The sequence below is a fragment of the Rattus norvegicus genome, chromosome 4, assembly GCF_036323735.1.
Source record: "Rattus norvegicus strain BN/NHsdMcwi chromosome 4, GRCr8, whole genome shotgun sequence".
Lineage (NCBI taxonomy): Eukaryota > Metazoa > Chordata > Mammalia > Rodentia > Muridae > Rattus > Rattus norvegicus.
Window position 1 is genome coordinate 58,539,312 of NC_086022.1, and position 9,403 is coordinate 58,548,714.

Genomic DNA, 9,403 nt, shown 5'->3' on the forward strand with positions numbered 1-9,403 from the left:
TATTTGACAGGTTCCAGACCAAGTGAGAAACCCTGTCTCAAAAAAGAAAAAAAAATAGCCCAATAATAGTTAAGGTTGTCCTCTGACCTACAGACACACACACACACACACACACACACACACACACACACACACCACACACACACACACACGGGGGGGGGGGTTGATTCCCACCTGCACAAAAAATTAAACCCTTCCGACAACCCAGGGCATCTCCCCATTGGCACCATGACTTGCAGACAGGGTTCCATGCATCGCCGGCCTGTAGCAGCATCCTTGGCATCCATCCACTAGAAGCAGAAACAAACCACACCCACACACCACTAGTCAGGATAACCCCAAATGCCCCTAGATATGGCTGACCAAGCCAGGAGTGGGGGTAGAAGGAAGACACCCCACCCCGCATCAGTTCTGCATCAAGCCCACTTCCCCTGGCCTCCTCGGGAGGAAGAGACAAGGCAGCAGTTTATTCCTGGTACCCCACAGCTCTCCCTCCCTCTCCTCTCCATCCTAAATAGAGATGGCTTTTTTAGTCTCTTTCCTAGACTCTGATTCACAGATATTGATGGAGGCATCTAAAGATGAGACTAGAACCATGTGGTTGGGAACAACTTCTCTATTTATAGAGATGTTGTGGGGGAGGGCAGACACAGCCCAGCAACCTGCAACCCTGGAAGCTTCTTGACCCAGGACACGCCTGTAGTGGGAGCCCTGGGGTTCAGCACCCGTCTTAGCCAGCCTGTTTCCCCATAAACTGACTCAGACCTTAATAAACCATGAAACTGCTAACTTACAAACTAAGGTGAAGGGGTTTATCCTTCAGTATAGGGGAATCTGTCTCTGAACATTCCACCTTTTCCGAGATCTTTACATTGGGTCTCCGTTCGAGACACAATGAACTTGGTAAATATGTAACTCCTCATCTGTTTCCTCAGATACGCACGCGTTTGCCAGTCTTTTCCATATAGCCACCCAGTTTCTTTTCAATGTCTTTTGTTTTGCCTATGTGCATGTGTCTATGTGTGGGTGTGTGCTTGCGTGAGTGCAGGCGGCCGGAAGCCTCAAATCCCCAGGAACTGGAGTTGTAGGTGGTTGGGAACTGATTGTACGGTGCTGACTCAGGTCCTCTACCAGAGCAGTGTGTGCTCTTAAGCTCCGGCCCATCTCCTCAGCCCTCTGCCCAGTTTCTTGATTCCAAAACCAGAGTGTCATCCTTGAAAACCCACCTCCCTTCACCATACACCCCCTAAGCAATCGAGTCTGTCTATTTGAGTCTACTCATCTCTCTCTCTCTCCTTCCTAGATATTTATCATCCTCTCTACTACTTGGACTGTAGCTGCTTGTAATCACGAATGCTAATTATGTTCCCCAAAAAACTGTTTGCGAGAATGTCTACGCGCGTAGCTTCTGCGAACCTCCCCCAACTTGGTTCTGATTGGTAAATAAAGATACCAACAGCCAATCGCTGAGGAAGGCAGGCAGAGGCGGGATTTCAGGATTTCCCGGGTTTGGTACTGGGAGTCCACCACGCCTGAGAAGAGTGCAGGACAGAGAGGCATAGGGGACAGAGAGGCATAGCTCCCGTGTGAAGGGGCCCTAGAGGGAGGCCCAGAGGGCTGCCCAACTGAGTCCAGAGCAGCCAAGATAGAACACAAAATTTAGAAAGTAGTAACTTGGGGTTGGGGATTTAGCTTAGTGGTAGAGCGCTTGACTAGCAAGCGCAAGGCCCTGGGTTCGGTCCCCAGCTCCGAAAAAAAAGAAGAAAGAAAGAAAGAAAGGAAGGAAGGAAGGAAAGAAAGAAAGAAAGAAAGAAAGAAAGAAAGAAAGAAAGAAAGAAAGAAAGAAAGAAAGAAAGAAAGAAAGAAAGAAAGTAGTAACTTGGAGTTATCGACAGCAGCAGTGGCGGTTAGGCAGTGGCCCAGCTATTGTGCTGTTTCCACTTGAACCATCTCCATATCTTCTCTGCTCCCTCCCACCCTTCATGCTGCAGTCAACCTCATGGAGTAAAAGTTTAAATGTTTCATTCCTACTCAAAGCCATGAGTTCCCGCTGATGAAGCCTACAGCTCTTACGAAGCCTGTAAGTCACGCCTGCTCGGCACCGGTTTGTCTCAACACTGCGCTTTCACCTCAGCCCCAGTGGTCTTTCAGCTCTTCGCCCGGTATGGATCCTGAGCCTTTGCTCACACCAGACCCTGTGTACGCCCATTCTCCACCTCCTTCTCCATGATCCAGGTCATTTCCTAAGACCCTCCTAAGAAAGGCTCCCTTCCAACCGGGTTGAATTCTCATAACACTTGGAGATCCCATTGTGTTTGGTTAGGGCCCCCAGTGCAGACTGAGCCACAGACTTGTGCAGGTCACATTTTGGGATGTGGTCACACAAATCAGGGGCGTGTAAGCTTCAAAGGGCGACACTGCCAACAAGAGACGGATCTGCAGACTTGTCCCCCGTGACTAGGGCTGCAATCAGAGGTAGTAGTAGAGGAGGGGTGACCTAAGAGGCCAAAGGTGGCTCCCGCAACTGCAAACTCCATCACACAAACCATAAAATGGTTCAATCCACAGTGAGTCCACATAAGTTGGTTTTCTGTCCATTAGTATAGAGCTTTTCCTGTTCAAAGTTTCATTCTCTATACCTGACCACTGTAGAGAAAAGTAGTCTGGTGCACAGTAGGTCATTAATTAACATTTGCTGAAATACACGGAATTGAATGGGATAGGGGTTGGGAAAGCAAGCCTAGGGAAAAGGGACACTGAGGTCCTACTTAGAATGTGATATTTCCTTACTTCAGTTGAGACTTGAGATTAATTTATGGATTGAATGACAGATTTATTATTCCCTTTGTTTTTTCTTCTTCTTATCGGTTCAGTCATTTCACATCGGAAAGAAACATGCTTGACTCACCTGTACACCGCCATCTTAGTTATCAAGATCACATTACTCACTGCCTAAACCAGTGTAGCAGATCCTCCTTACTAAAAGTGTCAAAATTCACCCTGCCTGGATGTCGACAGTGGGACCTGATTATAACAAGTCTCCACTTAAAGCTTCCCTCTCCACATCTGTCCTCCAGCTCGTCTACCAGCTCCAGAATAAACGCCCCTCCTCTTATGTTCTCTTGCCATCAGCTCTGGGGGGATCTTTTTAGAATCTGCTGCCCACACATATGAGAGTTCACCATATACCAGGAATTGTGCTACATTTCATGGCTACAAAGACAATCCGCTTTGTGCTTGCCTTCCAGAAGCTTGCGAGGGAGACAAACTCATTATCAACTGTGAAAGTCTTAAGAATATGATGGAGTGAAGCCTGGGGCAACATGCAAGAACTACTGAGACATCCAATAGTCCTTCTGGGTTAGTGGTCAATCAATGCATGACTCGAGATCGGAGGCTTGGGTAGGAGGTCATTTTAATGGGAACCTGCAGAGGGCAAGCCAGATGTTGTAGAGATGAACCCAGCAAGTATGGAGCTGTTTGGTAGAGCTGGGCAAGATATTAAGGGACATGACCAACAGAAGACTCTAGAGACAGGAACCAGTTTACGGAAGACTCAGAGCACTGTGCTCAGACTTTTCTCACGTGACTGGCCACCTCCTCCCCATGAACCATACCTGTCCTCGTCAGCTCCCTGCGTTTTCCTTGCCCCTCCTCTATGTGACTCTAAATGTTCTCTTGAAAACTCATACCACGTACCTTACTCCTATCCACGGGGAAGGGATTAGATGGGTGTGTACCACAGGAACCAGAGCTCTCAGGGCTGTCTTGGAATTCTGTCTGTCTTATAACCCATTACTCTGCACTCAGGCTTCCAGCTCAATGTGTTTTGTTTTTTTTTTTAAATGTTTTTCCCCAGTCAACTCCACGATTCAAATTCATCACTTGAAGAAATGAGGCAACTGGGGAGACTATTAGTGCTTCTCTAACATCTGACCCCTAAGCTTTGAATTCCTCTCTTTTATAAGACACCGGTTCTACTTTTATCACAAGATATATCATAGAAGTTCTAGATGATACAAGCTTACTTAGAGCATAGCGATCCAATCTTCCAGCTTTTCTTGCAAAGAGGTACAACAATGAGAACACTTCTTTAGCAAGAGTATAAATAAAAGATAGATGTGACTGTGGGAGTCTTCTCAAGAGACCCCAGATATTGCCTTTTCTTTCAGAGTCTCATGTATATCCGACAATGTAGGCAAAGAACTTCTGATTCTGGTGCCTCTGTCTATTCTGGGGATACAGGTGTATGCACCATGTAACACTTATGCAATGGAGGGGATCAAAGGGCTTCACAGATGCTGCACAAGTACTCTATCAACAGAACGACACCCCCAGCCCACTTTGGCCATTTCTTTTCATTCCTTTCTCCATCTATGGATGCTGTATCGTAAGAGAGATGGGAAGAGCCTGGAGCTCCACAGACTTTGTGGGACCAAAACACCATAACAGTTTTAGACTGTTTACATCTTGACTTGTTTGCTTGTTTCAAGACAGGGTTTCTCGGTGTAGCCCTGGCTGTCCTGGAACTCACTCTGTAGACCAGGCTGGCCTTGAACTCAGAGATTTACCTGCTTCTGCCTCCTGATTATTGGGATTAAAGGTGCGTGTCACCACTGCCCAGCTACATCTGGACTTTTAACTGGTAGAGAAATAAGCTTGAATTGTGTTTAAGCCACTGATAATCAGTTGAATATAATCTCAACCAACACAGGAGCGATCCTTAGTCCTGAGAGCTTATTCATGCGTTTTCCTCGATCTCCCTAAGATCTTATGTCCACCAAGGTATGAAATCCAATTCTGCTTCCCTTTGTGCCTCCTCTCAAACTCTTCCCCCACCATTTTTTTTTGCAACTTCCCAGCCCCCTTGAGCTTGCTGTCTTCCAAACCCAAACTCCTTCCCTTCACTTAACACTGCCCGCCCCCGGATTCTTGAATATCCTTATGTTTGTCACATCATGACTCACCCTCGAACCCCCAGACACAGGCTTCACTTATGCATAACAGGACAATTTCAGAATTAGTCTTCACCTGGAGTTTTAGTTTCCTCTTCCTCTGATAATTGTCACCAACATCCAAGTCCCGGGTTAGGCCATTTTCTCTCATCTTCTTTGCCTGTGCCTTGGCCATATATTAGACCATCTGGGAAGTCATTCAACAGGACCGATGCCCAGTGGGCTGGCACTCAATGCAGGCATCATTTCACGGACCCACAAACAGCCGGCAACATGGCTGTGACCATTCTACAGCAGAGGAAGGAAGACACAGGAAGTTCAGGGCATCTCTCCTCGCCAGTGAGTAGGGAGCCGGATTCCAACAGTGAGGACTTCTCTCCCTTCCAAGTCTTGACTCCTTGAACTGTATTACAAATTAAAAATAATTTCCAATAGCACGGTACAAGATTGCCAACAAATCGCTAAGTACAAGTGAAATATTAAATACTATCAATTCCTGGGCCTCACCCCAAACTGATGAATGTGTAATTTTCTGGGAATCAGGGTCTGAGTATATCTTCATTCATTTTAAGTTGAGCCAAATTAGCTCTCAGGGACTCTGATGAGAAGCCAGGTTGAGAGCTGCTTTATCAAGATGCCCCCACCCGTCTTCCTCCTTATTTCCTTAGCCCCGTTGTGTCTTTGCCTTTGGGGTTCAGTCCGTACCATCCCTCTGTAGACCTGACCTACTTTTTCCAGCCTGCATAAGCCTTCCCTCTCCCAAATGCAGGTGGCACAATTTGTCCATCCCAGCTAAGCTGGCACCCATCCCACCCTTCAGTTTGGACCCGTCTCCTCTTGGCTTTATGCCTCTGGATCCTTGGCAGACGTTGCACACTTCATCATTTGCTGCTCAGCTACCTCCACCTCTGCTCCACACAGCATCAAGCACAGTTGCTCCTCCATGGGAAAGCAAGGCTAAAGCTCAGGGTCTTGCCAAGTGGTATTCTCGACTCAGCGGTCCATCCTAAGGAACCCTAAAGCCAAGAGAATGTGGTGAGTGGAAACAGGTTCTAGAGGAGGGACAGAGGGAATGTGAGCAGGGCTTCCAGGATCTCAGGTGCAAATATGGCAATCACAAAAACAATGATGGATGTGATGGCATCTCTAAGGGTCAAGCCAGACCTGTGGGCAGATAGATGCTGAGAGCAAATCTTAACTAAACCTGGGATAATAAAATAAAGAACACAGGGGCCATGATACTCCTGTGTAACAGGCTGTCAGACAGCCATGTCTTACTTTTCTACTGCAATGACAAAATCCTATGTCAACTTATAATTAATTTAGAGCTCATGATTCTAGAGGGCTAGAGTCTATAACCATCATGGCGAGGAGCATGGCAGCAAGTGAGCATGGTGCGGGAGCAGTAGCTGAGAGCTCACATCTTGATCCATAAGCATGAGGCAGAGAGAGCTAACTGGGAATGCTGTGAGCTTTTAAAGCATCAAAGCCAAACTGGGTGGTGGAGGTGGCAGTATGCGCCTTTAATCCCAGCTCTCAGGAGGCAGAGTTTGAGGCCAGCCTGCTCTACAGAGTGAGTTCCAGGACAGCTAGAGAAACTGTCTCCACATACCACCCCCCTCCAAGTAAAATAAAACTTGAAGTCCCCCACCCCCACCCAGTGACACACCTTCTCCCGCAAGGTTGTACCTCCTAATCTTTCCTAAACAATTCCACCAACTGTGGACCAAGCATTCAAATATATGAGCCTATGGGGTCCATTCTCATTTAAACCACCACAATATACATCGAGGGCTGGTGGAGGAGAGAGCCAGCTAACTGCACCAAATCACAAGAGAATAGAGCCCTGGGGGTTAGGGATTTAGCTCAGTGGTAGAGCGCTTGCCTAGCAAGCACAAGGCCTTGGGTTCGGTCCCCAGCTCCAAAAAAAAAAAAAAAAAGAAAGAAAAGAAAAAAGAAAAAAAGAAAAAAAGAAAAAAGGAAAGAGAGTAGAGCCCTTTGTCACCCGCACTCCTGCAGCTCTGAACCAATCCCCACCAAAGCTGAGGTTGTCAGCAGGTCTGCAGACCTCTGCTGCTAATCTACTAGTTTGATAAGACAGATGAGTAAAGGAGCCTGGAGTTGGGGGTGGAGGGGAACAGTCATCCCCTGTCTTGATGCTGGGATTAGAAACCAGTTCTAATCCCAAACCCGGATCTCTTTCTTCTTGACTCTGTTGTTCACGTGACTCACTCTGCCTTTGCATGTCTAAAAACAATGCAAATCTTTGAGAGTTTGGGGGACAGCTTGGTCTACACGGTGAGTTGTAAGCCATCTAAGGATAAGCAGCGAGACCCTGTCCCCCAAACAGGAACAAACCGAAAACCAAAATCCTTGAAAGAAGGCCTTGGGTGGAGCTGAGGGATGCAAGAAGGGTCTTTTCCTGGCTTCCCGGCTTCCCACAGGATGCCCCAGGACTTCTGTGGGGTGTTTGTGTCACCCCATTCCTACCTGAGCCATTCTGTTTCTTTCTTTCATGTGAATTTGAACCGAAGATCGTCAGAGAAAGGCAGAAGGCAGCAGAAGTGAATGATCCAGAAACAAACACCCCGAGTAGTACTCCAACTTGAAATCTTTCAGCTTCTGCATCTACAGAGCTAGCCCAATCAGCAAATAGAAACTCCTGTATTCCAAACCATCTTCCAGGTACCCCCAGTCCATTTTGCATACACACCCAGAATCTTAACTTCCTTATCTCCATGCTTCCTCCAACCAGCCCAATTACCTGGGAAGGCCCAACTGAGGCCCTCTGACATAATAATCTAAAATGGCAGGAGAGGCCCCATTAGCACCACAGAGGCAAAGTGAGGGTGGCTGCCTCTTCCCACACTGAGAAATCTTCCACCCCCACCTCAGAGGCTCAGAAGTGTTAGAGTAGAAGACCCATTAGGCCCCCAGAGACTTGCAGTAGAAACTAAGACAGTCTCGGGGCAATGTGGCCATGAGACACTGGGCAAAAGAAAGAACCAGTCATGGGCCCGTGTGTGGAAGAGCTAGCAGATGCCCCAGACACTGCTGTGGGCTTGTGTGGGATCAGTCTTCTCTGTGATTGCAAACACTGGCTTTCCTACACACTGCTCACTGGGAAGACCGTGAGCCTCTTCTATATCTTCAACCTCATCTTTACATATTGTACACTATGCAGTCTCCCTCAGGGTGGAGGAGAAATAGGAGATGCTGTCCTGGAATATCTCTTTCAGGGGCTGGGAAGCCTGAGACATATCCTAGAGATCTCAGAAGGGCTCTCCCAGCACAGGCCTGCAAAGGTATCATCAGTGTGACAAGTCCCTGACCTTAGTAGGAGGGTCCCAGATCTTAGCACAACTGACTCCATGATGGAACCATTCAAGCTGTAAAACTCAGCACACGGACAGCATCACATGGCAAAAAACTAAAACAAAGGCCCAATCCATCAAAGTCCACAGTTCTGGGAAAGTCTCAAAATGGGATAGCCTGCTTTTTGCCTTCTGTAGTTCTGTTTCTGGCTAACTGTTCTTGCTAACTGAAGTATGTCAACCCAGAACATCTTTTTTAGGCTTAAAGGTTCACCCTGAGGAAGGCTTAGAGCCACACTAGGATCCTGAACACCCAGTGTAATTGTTGGTCAGCTAATAATGACCTTACATTGTCCTAAATCAGTGATTGAAATGTCTTCTCTGGTGGAAATCCACAGCCGTCAGCAGCACCACTGGCTTCCTTGGGTGGTGCGGTGTGCACAGATGGTGTGTAGCCTGCAGAGCTCGGCTTGGAAGCCATTTCCTGAGCACTCATTGTGTGCCTGCTGGTGTAGCTGAGCCATGAAGAACCCGAGGAAGAGGGTAATGTAAATCAGGGTCACAGTGTGGCTGCAAAACTAGACCATTCCATGGACACAAAGAAAGGTTTATTGGGACTCAAACTGCCAAGGCTATCTCTCTTGGGGGATAGAAAGAAGCAAGATGGCAGAAAAGTAAATGCAGTCAGTGGGGTTGGGGGAGGGGAGAGCAGCAGGCTTTGGACCTGACTTCCAGCTCTAGGAGATTTACCCAGAAAACTGTACTCCTTACTCATAGAACGGCTATTCAAATGACTAAACCCAGGCATTCTTCTAAGGGATTAGAGACTAATACCATAAAAACCCTTATCCATGGAGATCGAGGTCTGCAATAAGAAGTCAAAATTCGATCCGAGTTTTGGAGAAGAGGTACATGGAAACAAATGTTCAAAAGAGGGATTGCCCATTTTTGTTCACAAGCAGAAGTGGGGTACCACAAGCTCTGGTCCCTGTAGTGGTCTAAGTGGGTGGCCAGAGAAGCAGATGAAGGCCACAGCTAATGGGACTGTTCTGGGTAGGGGAAGGATGTTGGGTAGATGTCCAGACTATGTAGGCGTGGTGCATATCCTGCTGGAAAATAAGTGTAGAGGGAGGG